Source organism: Loxodonta africana, chromosome 15 (assembly GCF_030014295.1).
Source record: "Loxodonta africana isolate mLoxAfr1 chromosome 15, mLoxAfr1.hap2, whole genome shotgun sequence".
Taxonomy (NCBI): Eukaryota; Metazoa; Chordata; class Mammalia; order Proboscidea; family Elephantidae; genus Loxodonta; species Loxodonta africana.
In genome coordinates, this window is record NC_087356.1 from 69,418,293 (window position 1) to 69,432,047 (window position 13,755).

A 13,755-nucleotide genomic window follows, 5' to 3' on the forward strand; every position below is an offset into this window, starting at 1 on the left:
TTCATAAGATCTCAGTTACGTTTTTAAATCAGTCCCTTTATCTGATCTCTTTTAAAGGAGCTGAGTTGCTGTATCCTCCCATATCCCTGACTCTTTACATTGGCCAGTTGACTGATTTTCCTGTATTTTTTGCCTCACAAGGCTTAATAATAGCCCCCATCAGAGAAGCCCCAGTATCTATTGTACAGTCTTTGTAACTCTGATTGCAGATGTAGGGCTGTGATCCATTGCTATAATTTTACATAAATAACATGTGTCTCCTACAGTTGTTTGCCACCCATTCCCTCCCCCACACCCGAGCTAATTAGTCTTTACAGAATTATGTTTAAAAAATTGGCATACTGCACTTCTGAAAACAGCTCACAGGGGAAGGAAGTGGCTGGCAAACAAACCTAGAAGGCACACATTATTTGAGTAAAAATGCAGTATATGTGACAAGCACTCCCGCCCTTGAAATCTGACTCTGACACATGCTGTTTAACTCCTGCTGCTTTCTGTTTTGCCACCCTGTTTAACACCACCTGTCTGTTCGAATCTCCTGTAACTGCTGTCTGTGGAGGATTCACAAAATCACCAGCCCTGTATCAGTGGTCTTAGCCTACGTTAACTGACTCACCTTAGAAATCAATGAATCCTGAGCAAAATAGTTCAAGAAAACATATATTGTGAGCTCTTATAAAGAAAGCAGCAACAATTCAAAGCCAGCATAAGATTGCTAAGGTACCTCAAGCATTTTTGTTTTGAGTTTTACTGGATTGGTAGAATAAAAGAATGTTATAGTCCTAGGTTATCTTGATTTCAGTAAAGTATTTGCTAAATGTCTTATAATATTCTTAAGTACATGATGTGGTTATGTGTGGTTGATGAAATATAGAAAAATATCTGTGAATTCAAAGAGGATCCCAAGACTAAATATAAGATGAATAATCTGGAGTTATCATTCCATAGGACTTTATACATAGTTTTGTCTTGAGAAATCATTTTTTGAATAATTGAATGAAGGCATAGAAAAAAATATTACAAAATTCGTAGATAACATCAACATAGAAAATTGTAATGAATGCTTATAGGATAATAATGATTCAAAAAGATATTCTTAGGCTGTGGAAATGGACTGAGATTTAAAAGAATAAATTTAGGGGCTGGGTTCTGGGGAACATGGTTTGAGGGGACTTCTAAGTCAATTGGCAAAATAATTCTATTATGAAAACATTCTGCATCCCACTTTGAAATGTGGCGTCTGGGGTCCTAAATGCTAACAAGCGGCCATCTAAGATACATCAATTGGTCTCAACCCACCTGGAGCAAAGGAAAATGAAGAACACCAAGGTCACACAACAACTAAGAACCCAAGAGACAGAAAGGGCCACATGAACCAGAGACCTACATCATCCTGAGACCAGAAGAACTAGTTGGTGCCCGGCCACAATCGATGACTGCCCTGACAGGGAGCACAACAGAGAACTCCTGAAGGAGCAGGAGATCAGTGGGATACAGACCCCAAATTCTCATAAAAAGACCATACTTAATGGTCTGACTGCGACTAGAGGAATCCCGGCAGCAATGCTCCTCAGACCTTCTGTTGGCACAGGACAGGAACCATCCCCGAAGACAACTCATCAGACAAGAAAGGGACTGGTCAGCCGGTGGGAGAGAGATGCTGATGAAGAGCGAGCTAATTAAATCAGGTGGACACTGGAGAGTGTGTTGGCAACTCTTGACTGGAGGGGTGATGGGAAGATAGAGAGAGAAGGAAGATGGCAAAATTGGCACGAAACGAGAGACTGAAAGGGCTGACTCAATATGGGAAGAGCAAGTGGGAGAAGGGAGTAAGATGTATGTAAACTTACATGTGACAGACTGATTGGAAATGTAAATGTTCACTTGAAGCTTAATAAAAGTTAATTAAAAAAAAAGAATAAATTTAACAGTGATGAACATAAAATTTTCTGTGTAACATAAATTTATTCACTTCATGGATATCTGGACACCTAGCATGAGCCAGAAATTACTTAGGGCACTCAAAGAGAGATGAAGAGGGTGGGGCAAGGTGGCTGACTAGGTAGAACTACTGCGGATCCCTCTTGCAACAAAGACCTGGAAAAACAAGTGAACTGACCACATACATGACAATCTACGAACCCTGACCATCAAACACAGTACTAAAGACTTGACCTGAGTGACAGGGGAGAGAAAAGTGCACCCTGAAGCAGCAACCACTTCTGGAACCGGCGTCCTGCACGACAGGCTTGAGCCCTCATGGTTCCGTGGTGCCAGAGAGGTGGGGCTCATTGCAATTTACTGAGACAGGGCAAGCACAGGACATAGCCCTAACCCCTAAGTCCTTGGAGTAACCTGGGTAGAGACTCAGCCAGTGCAAGCAGGCTTCACACTGACGTGGCTGACAAGAGAACGAGCAACTACCGGGAAGCAGTGACTGTTTTCGGACCCTGGAGCCAGCATCCCAGTCAGAAAACCTTGGAACCAGGCTTTGGACTGAGCGCAGAGGAGCCGAGTATGGTTTCCTGAGATGGCCCAAGCATGGGATGCAGCCCTAGCCCCCTGAAGTAACCTCGGGGGAAACCCACCCAGTGCACACAGGCTGCACAATAACGCGGCTGACAGGAGGAGAAATCACCGGGAAGCAATGATGGTTTTGGAGCCTGGAGTGCAGCGTCCCAGCCAGAAAACCTTGGCGCTGGGCTTTGGACTAGAAGCAGAGGAGCTGATCACAACTTCCTGAGATGGTGCAAGGACGGGATACAGGCCTGAACCTCGGGGGCAATCTTGACCTAGCCAGCACACATGGGCTACATGCCCCTCTGGAATCTCAGATAAAACAGTCATCACCAACCAAGATAAGTAACTTTGTCTATATTGCTACTCTCCCCCATCTATCTGATCCTTCCCCTCCCTGCCCCAGGCAGCTTCATTAGTATTGGAATTTCCTGGACCAGGGCCTGAAGAGCTCTGCGAGTTTTTTTTTTTTTTTTTCCCCTAACCCATTCTCCTGGCCTGAGAGAAGCAGCAACTAAAAACCAGGAGGGAAAAAATCCTTCCCTGACTTCCCTAAACTGGAATAAAAATGCAGAAGCAGCTCCAGCCAAGCATATGAGATCCACAGTCTTTTGCTTTCATCCCTACAGGGAACAAGGTGGCTATTATAATGCAAAGGCAAGTCTGATAGAGATCTGACTGTAATTGTTTTAGCTTTAGTGGAGCAGGGAAAGACAAGTTTTTGGGGTCTGACACCTCCCTACCGATTAAACAGAGAACTCACTGTTCCACAGTGAGGAACTGAAGGCTGAAGCTCCACCCAAACCACCTAACCACCTGCTAAAGGGGTCTGAGGATAGTGACGCCTACCAATCTTTAGAGGTACAAGCATTGGGTGTCTTAGGTACAGCTGCAGAACCCACCCACCAAAATGCTCTAGGAATAGAGACACACCTACCTCACTGGCACGAGGGGGAAGGCTGTCAGCATCCTGATGCCTTTGGAGTGTGACTCCCTGCCCCTACTAGATTCTGGTGCACACAACTATCACCTCTACTTCCCTAGGTTAATGGGTTACAGTCTACACAGCACACTTTGTGACCCAAAATCAGAACACCTAAGCTCATTCTATTCCAGAATAGTGAATGGACACTTAGGCTTATATGTCTGGTAATAGCTCAAACAAGCTGGTAATAGCACATAAGTGATTCAAAGTCTCCAACAATCAAGACAGCACAATCTTGTAGAGCATTTGGGTATATTGAAACAAAACAAAAGAAGATAAGACTCAGTGAGCAAACATAAAATAAATCATTACGATATCTTATGCATGGCTCAGAGACTGCAGTCGATATCAAATCACATAAAGAAGCAGACCATGATTGATCCTACAAATCCACAAATTAAAGAATCAAAATCTTTCCCAAATGAAGATACAATCCTGGAATTGCCTGATGCAGAATATAAAAAACAATATACAGAAAGCTTCAAGATATCAGGGATGACCTCAGAAATTAAATAAGGCACTCTACAGAAAAAGCCAAGGAACACACTGATAAAGCAGTTGAAGAAATCAAAGAGATTATTCAAGAACATAGGGGAAAAATTAATAAGCTGCAAGAATCCATAGAGAGACAGCATTCAGAAATCCAAAAGATTAACAGTAAACTTACAGAATTAGACAACTCAATAGGAAGTCGGAGAAGCAAAATCAAGGAATTGCAATACAGAGTTTAGGGGTTGGAGGATAAGGCAATTGGCACCAATACGGTTGAAGAAAAATCAGATAAAAGAATTTAAAAAAAGGAAGAAACCCTAAGAATCATGTGGGACTCTATCAAGAAGAATAACTTGCATGTGATTGGAGTTCCAGAACAGGAAGGTATAACAGAAAATACAGAGAGAATAGCTGAAGATCTGTTGGCAGAAAACTTCCCTGACATAGAGAAAGATGAAAGGATATCTATCCAAGATGCTCATCGAACTCCATACAAGATTGATCCAAAAAGGAAATCACCACGGCATATTATCAACAAACTTGCCAAAACCAAAGATAAAGAGAAAATTTTAAAAGCACCCAGGGATAAAAGAAAGAGTCTCCTACAAAGGAGAATCAATAAGTTCAGACTACTCAGCAGAAACCATGCAGCAAGAAGGCAATGGGATGACATACATAGAGCACTGAAGGAGAAAAACTGCCAGTCAATGATCATTTATCCAGCAAAACTCTCTCTCAAATATGAAGGTGAAATTAAAATATTTAGAGATAAACACAAACTTAGAGAATTTGCAAAAACCAAACCAAAGCTACAAGAATTACTAAAGGAAATTCTTCGGTCAGAAAATCAATAATATCACATACCAACACAACACAAGGTCACAGAACAGAAAGAACATCCTGATATCAACTCAAATAGGGAGATCACAAAAACAAAATAAGATTAATTCAAAAAAGAAAAAAATGTTCAAACCTGGGAATCCGTGAAGTCATTACGTAAAGGATTACAATAATCCAAAAAGAGGGAAGAAATACAGGAGGCACAGATCTAACTTATGGAGAGGAAAACAAGGCTATATAGCACAATACAAGTTAGGTTTTTACTTAGAAAAATAGGGGTAAATATTATGGTAACCACAAAGAGGCCTAATAATTCCATACTTCAAAATAAAAACCAAGATAAACATAATGACTCAGCAAATATAAATTAAACTACTATGAAAATGAGGAACACACAATTTACAAAGAAAAACTTATCAGCACAAAAAAAAATAAGTGGAAAAATGAAACTGTCAACAACACACAAAAAAGTCATCAAAATGACAGCACTAAACTCGTACTTATCTATAATTACACTGAATGTAAATGGACTAAATGCACCAATGAAGAGAGAAAGAGTCTCAGACTTGATAAAAAAAAACAAGATCTGTCTATATGCTGCCTACAAGAGACATGCCTTAGACTTAGAGACACAAACAAACTAAAACTCAAAGGATGAAAAAAATATCAAGCAAACAACAATCAAAAAAGAGCAGGAGTGGCAATATTAATTTCTGACAAAATAGACTTTCAAGTTAAATCCACCACAAAGGATAAAGAAGGACACTACATAATGATTAAAGGGACAATTGACCAGGAAGATATAACCATATTAAATATTTATGCACGCAATGACAGGGCTGCAAGATACATAATACAAACTTTAACAGAATTGAAATGTGAGATAGACACATCCACAATTATAGTAGGAGACTTCAACACACCACTTTCGGAGAAGGACAGGACTTCCAATAAGAAGCTCAATAGAGACACGGAAGATCTAATTGCTAAAATCAACCAACTTGACCTCATAAGCTTATACAGAACACTCCGCCTAACAGCTGCAAAGTATGCTTTTTTTTTTCTAGTGCACATGGAACATTCTCTAGAATAGATCACGTATTAGGTAATAAACAAGCCTTTGCAGAATCCAAAACATTGAAATATTACAAAGGATCTTCTCAGACCATAAGGCCATAAAAGTGGACATTAATAACAGAAAAACCAGGGAAAAGAAATGTAATACTTGGAAACTGAACAATACCCTGCTCAAAAAAGACTGGGTTATAGAAGACATTAAGGAGGGAATAAAGAAATTCATAGAATGTAATGAGAATGCAAACACTTCATATCAAAACCTTTGGGACACAGCAAAAGCAGTGCTCAGAGGTCAATTTATATCAATAAATGCACACATACATAAAGAAGAGAGAGCCAAAATCAGAGAACTTTCCCTACAACTTGAACAAATAGAAAATGAGCAACAAAAGAATCCATCAGGCACCAGAAAAAAACAAATAATAAAAATTATAGCAGAATTAAATGAATTAGAGAACAGAAAAACAATTGAAAGAATTAACAAAGCCAAAAGCTGTTTCTTTGAAACAATGAACAAAATTGATAAGGTATTGGCGAGACTGACCAAAGAAATAGAGGAAAGGAAACAAATAACCCAAATAAGAAATGAGATGGGCCATATCACAACAGACTCAAATGAAATTAAAGCAATCATATCAGATTATTACGAAAAATTGTACTCTAACAAATTTGCAAACCTAGAAGAAATGGACGAATTCCTAGAAACACACTACCTACCTAAACTAACACAATCAGAAGTAGAACAACTAAATAGACCCATAACAAAAAAAGAGATTGAAAAGGTAATCAAAAAGCTCTCAACAAAAAAAAAAGCCCTGGCCTGGATGGCTTCACTGCAGAGTTTACCAGACTTTCAGAGAAGAGTTAACGCCGCTACTACTGAGGTATTTCAAAGCATAGAAAAGGGTGGAATACTACCTAACTCATTCTATGAAGCGAGCATATCCCTGATACCAAAACCGGGTAAAGACATGAGAAAAAAAGAAAAATACAGACCTATATCCCTCATGAACATAGATGGAGAAATACTGAACAAAATTCTAGCCAATGGAATTCAAAATTATCAAAAAAAGAATCCACCATGAGCAAGTGGGATTTATACAAGGTATGCAAGGTTGGTTTAATATTAGAAAAACCATTAATGTAATCCACCGTATAAATAAAACAAAAGACAAAAACCACATGATCTTATCAATTGATGCAGAAAAGGCATTTGACAAAGTCCAACACCCATTCATGATAAAAACTCTCAGCAAAATAGGAACAGATAGGAAATTCCTCAACCTAATAAAGGGCATTTGTGCAAAGCAAACAGCCAACATCATCCAAAATGGAGAGAGCATGAAAGCATTTCCCTTGAGAATGGGAAGCAGACGAGAATGCCCTTTATCACCACTCTTATTCAACATTGTGCTGGAGGTCCTAGCCAGAGCAATTAGGCTAGACAAAATAAAGGGCACCCACACTGGCAAGGAAGAAGTAAAATTATCTCTATTTGCAGATGGGATGATCTTATACACAGAAAACCCTAAGGAATCCTCCGGAAAACTACTGAAACTAATAGAAGAGTTCGGCAGAGTTTCAGGTTGAAAGATAAACATTCAAAATTCACTTGGATTCCTCTACATCAACAAAAAGAACATCAAAGAGGAAATCACCAAATCAATACCATTCACAGTAGCCCCCAAGTAGATAAAATACTTAGGAATAAATCTTACCAAAGATGTAAAAGACCTATACAAAGAAACTACAAAGTCCTACTGCAAGAAACCAAAATGGACCTACATAAGTGGAAAAACATACCTTGTTCATGGATAGGAACACTTAACATAGTAAAAATGTCTATTCTACAAAAAGCCATCTATACATATAATGCACTTCCAATCGAAATTCCAATGACATTTTTTCATGTGATGGAGAAACAAATCACCAACTTCATATGGAAGGGAAAGAAGCCCCGGGTAAGTAAAGCATAACTGAAAGAGAAGGAGAAAGTGGGAGGCCTCACCCTACCTGATTTTAGAACCTATTATACAGCCACAGTAGTCAAAACAGCCTGGTACTGGTACAACAACAGGCACGTAGACCAATGGAACAGAATTGAGAACCCAGATATAAATCCATCCACGTATGAGCAGCTGATATTTGACAAAGGCCTAGTGGGGAAAAGGCAGCCTTTTTAACAAATGGTGCTGGCATAACTGCATATCCATCTGCAAAAAAAATAGATGCATACCTCACACCATGCACAAAAAGTAACTCCAATGGATCAAAGACCGAAACATAAAGACTAAAACGATAAAGATCATGGGAGAAAAATTGGGGACAATGTTAGGAGCCCTAATACAAGCATAAACACAATACAAAACATTACTAAAAATGCAGAAAAGAAACCAGATCACTGAGACCTCCTAAAAATCAAACACCTATGCTCATCTAAAGACTTCACCGAAAGAGTAAAAAGACCACCTACAGACTGGGAAAAAAATTTCAGCTATGACATCTCTGACCAGTGCCTGATCTCCAAAATCTATACGATTCTGTTAAAACTTAACCACAAAAAGACAAAGAACCCAATCAAAAAGTGGGCAACGGATATGAACACGCACTTCACTAAAGAAGATGTTCAAGTGGCTAACAGATACATGAGGAAATGCTCTCGATCATTAGCCATTAGAGAAATGCAAATTAAAACTATGATGAGACTACATCCCACTCCACAAGGCTGTCATTAATCCAAAAAACACAGAATAATAACTGTTAGAGAGGCTGTGGAGAGATTGGAACTCTTATACACTGCTGGTGGGAATGCAAAATGTTACAACCACTTTGGAAATCGATCTGGCGTTTCCTTAAAAAGCTGGAAATAGAACTACCATACAAGCCAGTAATCCCACTCCTCGGAATATATCCTAGAGAAATAAGAGCCTTTACAGGAACAGACATATGCACTTCCATGTTTATTGCAGCATTTTTTTATTAACTTTTTTTGAGCTTCAAGTGAATGTTTACAAATCAAGTCAGTCACATATAAGTTTATATACATCTTACTCCTTACTCCCACTTGCTCTCCCCCTAATGAGTCAGCCCTTCCAGTCTCTCCTTTCGTGACAGCTTCCAACTCTCTATCCTCCCATCCCGCCTCCAGACAGGAGATGCCAACACAGTCTTAAGTGTCCACCTGATATAATTAGCTTACTCTTCTTCAGCATCTCTGTCCTACCCACTGTCCAGTCCCTTTCATGTCTGATGAGTTGTCTTCAGGAATGGTTCCTGTCCTGGGCCAACAGAAGGTTTGGGGACCATGCCCGCCGGGATTCCTCTAGTCACAGTCAGACCATTAAGTATGGTCTTTTTATGAGAATTTGGGGTCTGTATCCCACTGATCTCCTGCTCCCTGATGGGTTCTCTATTGTGCTCCCTGTTAGGGCAGTCATCGATTGTGGCCGGGCACCAAATAGTTCTTCTGGTCTCAGGATAATGTAGGTCTCTAGTTCATGTGGCCCTTTCTGTCTCTTGGGCTCTTAGTTGTCGTGTGACCTTGGTGTTCTTCATTCTCCTTTGCTCCAGGTGGGTTGAGACCAATTGATGCATCTTAGATGGCCGCTTGTTAGCATTTAAGACCCCAGACGCCACATTTCAAAGTGGGATGCAGAATGTTTTCATAACAGAATTATTTTGCCAATTGACTTAGAAGTCCCCTTAGAGCATGGTTCCCAAACCCCCGCCCTTGCTCCGCTGACCTTTGAAGCATTCATTTTATCCCGGAAACTTCTTTGCTTTTGGTCCAGTCCAATTGAGCTGACCTTCCATGTATTGAGTGTTGTCCTTCCCTTCACCTAAAGTAGTTCTTATCTACTAACTAATCAGTAAAAAATCTTCTCCCACCCTCCCTCCCTCCCCCCTTCGTAACCACAAAAGTATATGTTCTTCTCAGTGTATACTATTTCTCAGGATCTTATAATAGTGGTCTTATACAATATTTGTCCTTTTGCCTCTGACTGATTTCGCTCAGCATAATGCCTTCCAGGTTCCTCCACGTTATGAAATGTTTCACAGATTTGTCACTGTTCTCTATTGATGCGTAGTATTCCATTGTGTGAATATACCACAATTTATTTACCCATTCATCTGTTGATGGACACATTGGTTGCTTCCAGCTTTTTGCTATTGTAAACAGTGCTGCAATAAACATGGGTGTGCATATATCTGTTTGTGTGAAGGCTCTTGTTTCTCTAGGGTATATTCCGAGGAGTGGGATTTCTGGGTTGTATGATAGTTCTATTTCTAACTGTTTAAGATAACGCCAGATAGATTTCCAAAGTGGTTGTACCATTTTACATTCCCACCAGCAGTGTATAAGAGTTCCAATCTCTCCGCAGCCTCTCCAAGATTTATTATTTTGTGTTTTTTGGATTAATGCCAGCCTTGTTGGAGTGAGATGGAATCTCATCGTAGTTTTAATTTGCATTTCTCCAATGGCTAATGATCGAGAACATTTTCTCATGTGTCTGTTGGCTGCCTGAATATCTTCTTTAGTGAAGTGTGTGTTCATTTCCTTTGCCCACTTCTTGATTGGGTTGTTTGTGTTTTTGTGGTTGAGTTTTGACAGAATCATGTAGATTTTAGAGATCAGGCGTTGGTCAGAGATATCGTAGCTGAAGATTCTTTCCCAATCTGTAGGTGGTGTTTTTACTCTTTTGGTGAAGTCTTTAGATGAGCATAGGTGTTTGATTTTTAGGAGCTCCCAGTTATCTGGTTTCTCTTCGTCATTTTTGGTAATGTTTTGTATTCTGTTTATGCCTTGTATTAGGGCTCCTAGGGTTGTCCCTATTTTTTCTTCCATGATTTTTATCTTTTTAGTCTTTATGTTTAGGTCCTTGATCCACCTGGAGTTAGTTTTTGTGCTTGGTGTGAGGTATGGGTCCTGTTTCATTTTTTTTGCAAATGGATATCCAATTATGCCAGCACCATTTGTTAAAAAGAGTATCTTTTCCCCAATTAACTGACACTGGGCTTTTGTCAAATATCAGCTGCTCATATGTGGTTGGATTTATATCTGGGTTCTCAATTCTGTTCCATTGGTCTATGTGCCTGTTTTTGTAACAATACCAGGCTGTTTTGACTACTGTGGCTGTATAATAGGTTCTGAAATCAGGTAAAGTGAGGCCTCCCACTTTCTTCTTCTTTTTCAGTAGTGCTTTGCTTATCCGAGGCTTCTTTCTCTTCCATATGAAGTTGGTGATTTGTTTCTCTATCACCTTAAAAAATGACATTCGCATTCGATCGAAAGTGCATTGTATGTAGAGATGGCTTTTGGTGGAATAGACATTTTTACTATGTTAATTCTTCCTATCCATGAGCAAGGTATGTTTTTCCACTCAAGTAAGTCCTTTTTAATTTCTTGTAGTAGAGCTTTGTAGTTTTCTTTGTATAGGTCTTTTACATCCTTGGTAAGATTTATTTCTAAATATTTTATCTTCTTGGGGGCTACTGTGAATGGTATTGATTTAGTTATTTCCTCTTCGATGTTCTTTTTGTTGATGTAGAGGAATCCAAGTGATTTTTGTATGTTTATCTTATAACCTGAGACTCTGCCAAACTCTTCTATTAGTTTCAGTAGTTTTCTGGAGGATTCCTTAGGGTTTTCTGTGTATAAGATCATGTCATCTGCAAATAGAGATAATTTTACTTCCTCCTTGCCAATCTGGATGCCCTTTATTTCTTTGTCTAGCCTAATTGCTCTGGCTAGGACTTCTAGCACGATGTTGAATAAGAGCGGTGATAAAGGGCATCGTTGTCTGGTTCCCATTCTCAAGGGAAATGCTTTCAGGTTCTCTCCATTTAGAATGATGTTGGCTGTTGGCTTTGCATAGATGCCCTTTATTATGTTGAGGAATTTTCCTTCAATTCCTATTTTGCTGAGAGTTTTTATCATAAAAGGGTGTTGGACTTTGTCAAATGCCTTTTCTGCCTCAATTGATAAGATCATGTGGTTTTTTCTTTTGTTTTATTTATGTGGTGGATTACATTAACGGTTTTTCTGATATTAAACCAGCCTTGCATAAAAAAAAATGGTATAAATCCCACTTGATCGTGGTGAATTATTTTTTTGATATGTTGTTGAATTCTATTGGCTAGAATTTTGTTGAGGATTTTTGCATCTATGTTCATGAGGGATATAGGTCTGTAATTTTCTTTTTTTGTAATGTCTTTACCTGGTTTGGTATCAGGGAGATGGTGGCTTCATAGAATGAGTTGGGTAGTATTCCGTCATTTTGTATGCTTTGAAATACCTTTAGTAGTAGTGGCGTTAACTCTTCTCTGAAAGTTTGGTAGAACTCTATTGCAGCACTGTTTACAATAGCAAAAAGCTGGAAGCAACCAAGGTGTCCATCATAGCTTGTTGTTGTTGTTAGGTGCTGTCGAGTCTGTTCTGACTCATAGTGACCCTATGCACAACAGAACGAAACACTGCCTGGTCCTGCGCCATCCTTTCAATGGTTGTTATGCTTGAGCTCATTATTGTAGCCACTGTGTCAATCCACCTTGTTGAGGATCTTCCTCTTTTCTGCTGACCCTGTACTCTGCCAAGCATGATGTCCTTCTCCAGGGACTGATCCTTCCTGACAACATGTCCAAAGCATGTAAGACACAGTCTCGCCATCCTTGCCTCCAAAGGCATTCTGGCTGTACTTCCTCCAAGACAGATTTGTTCATTCTTTTGGCAGTTCATGGTATATTCAATATTCGTCGCCAACACAATTCAAAGGCGTCAACTCTTCTTCCGTCTTCCTTATTCATTGTCCAGCTTTCACATGCATGTGATGCGATTGAAAATACCATGGCTTGGGTCAGGCGCACCTTAGTCTTCAGAGTGACATCTTTGCTCTTCAACACTTTAAAGAGGTCCTTTGCAGCAGATTTGCCCAATGCAATGTGTCTTTTGATTTCTTGACTGCTGCTTCCATGGCTGTTGATTGTGGATCCAAGTAAAATGAAATCCTTGACAACTTCAATCTTTTCTCCTTTTCTCATGATGTTGCTCATTGGTCCAGTTGTGAGGATTTTTGTTTTCTTTACGTTGAGGCGTAATCCATCCTGAAGGCTGTGGTCTTTGATCCTCATTAGTAATTGCTTCAAGTCCTCTTCACTTTCAGCATGCAAGGTTGTGTCATCTGCATAATGCATGTTGTTAATGAGTCTTCCTCCAATCCTGATCCCCCATTCTTCTTCATATAGTCCAGCTTCTCATATTATTTGTTCAGCATACAGATTAAATAGGCATGGTGAAAGAATACAACCCTGACGCCCACCTTTCCTGATTCAAACCAATCAGTATCCCCTTATTCTGTCCAAACAACTGCCTCGTGATCTATGTAAAGGTTCCTTACGAGCACCATCAAGTGCTCTGGAATTCCCATTCTTCGCAGTGTTATCCATAGTTTGTTATGATCCACACAGCCAAATGCCTTTGCATAGTCAATAAAACACAGGTAAACATCCTTCTGGTATTCTCTGCTTTCAGCCAGGATCCATCTGACATCAGCAATGATATCTCTGGTTCCACATCTTCTTCTGAAATCAGCCTGAATGTCTGGCAGTTCCCTGTCGATATACTGCTGCAGCCGTTTTTGAATGATCTTCAGCAAAATTTTGCTTGCCTGTGATATTAATGATATTGTTCTATAATTTCCACTTTTGGTTGGATCACCTTTCTTGGGAATAGGCATAAATATGGACTACTTCCAGTCTGTTGGCCAGGAAGCTCTCTTCCATATTTCTTGGCATAGGCAAGTGAGCACCTCCAGCGCTGCATCTGTTTGTTGAAACATCTCAATTGA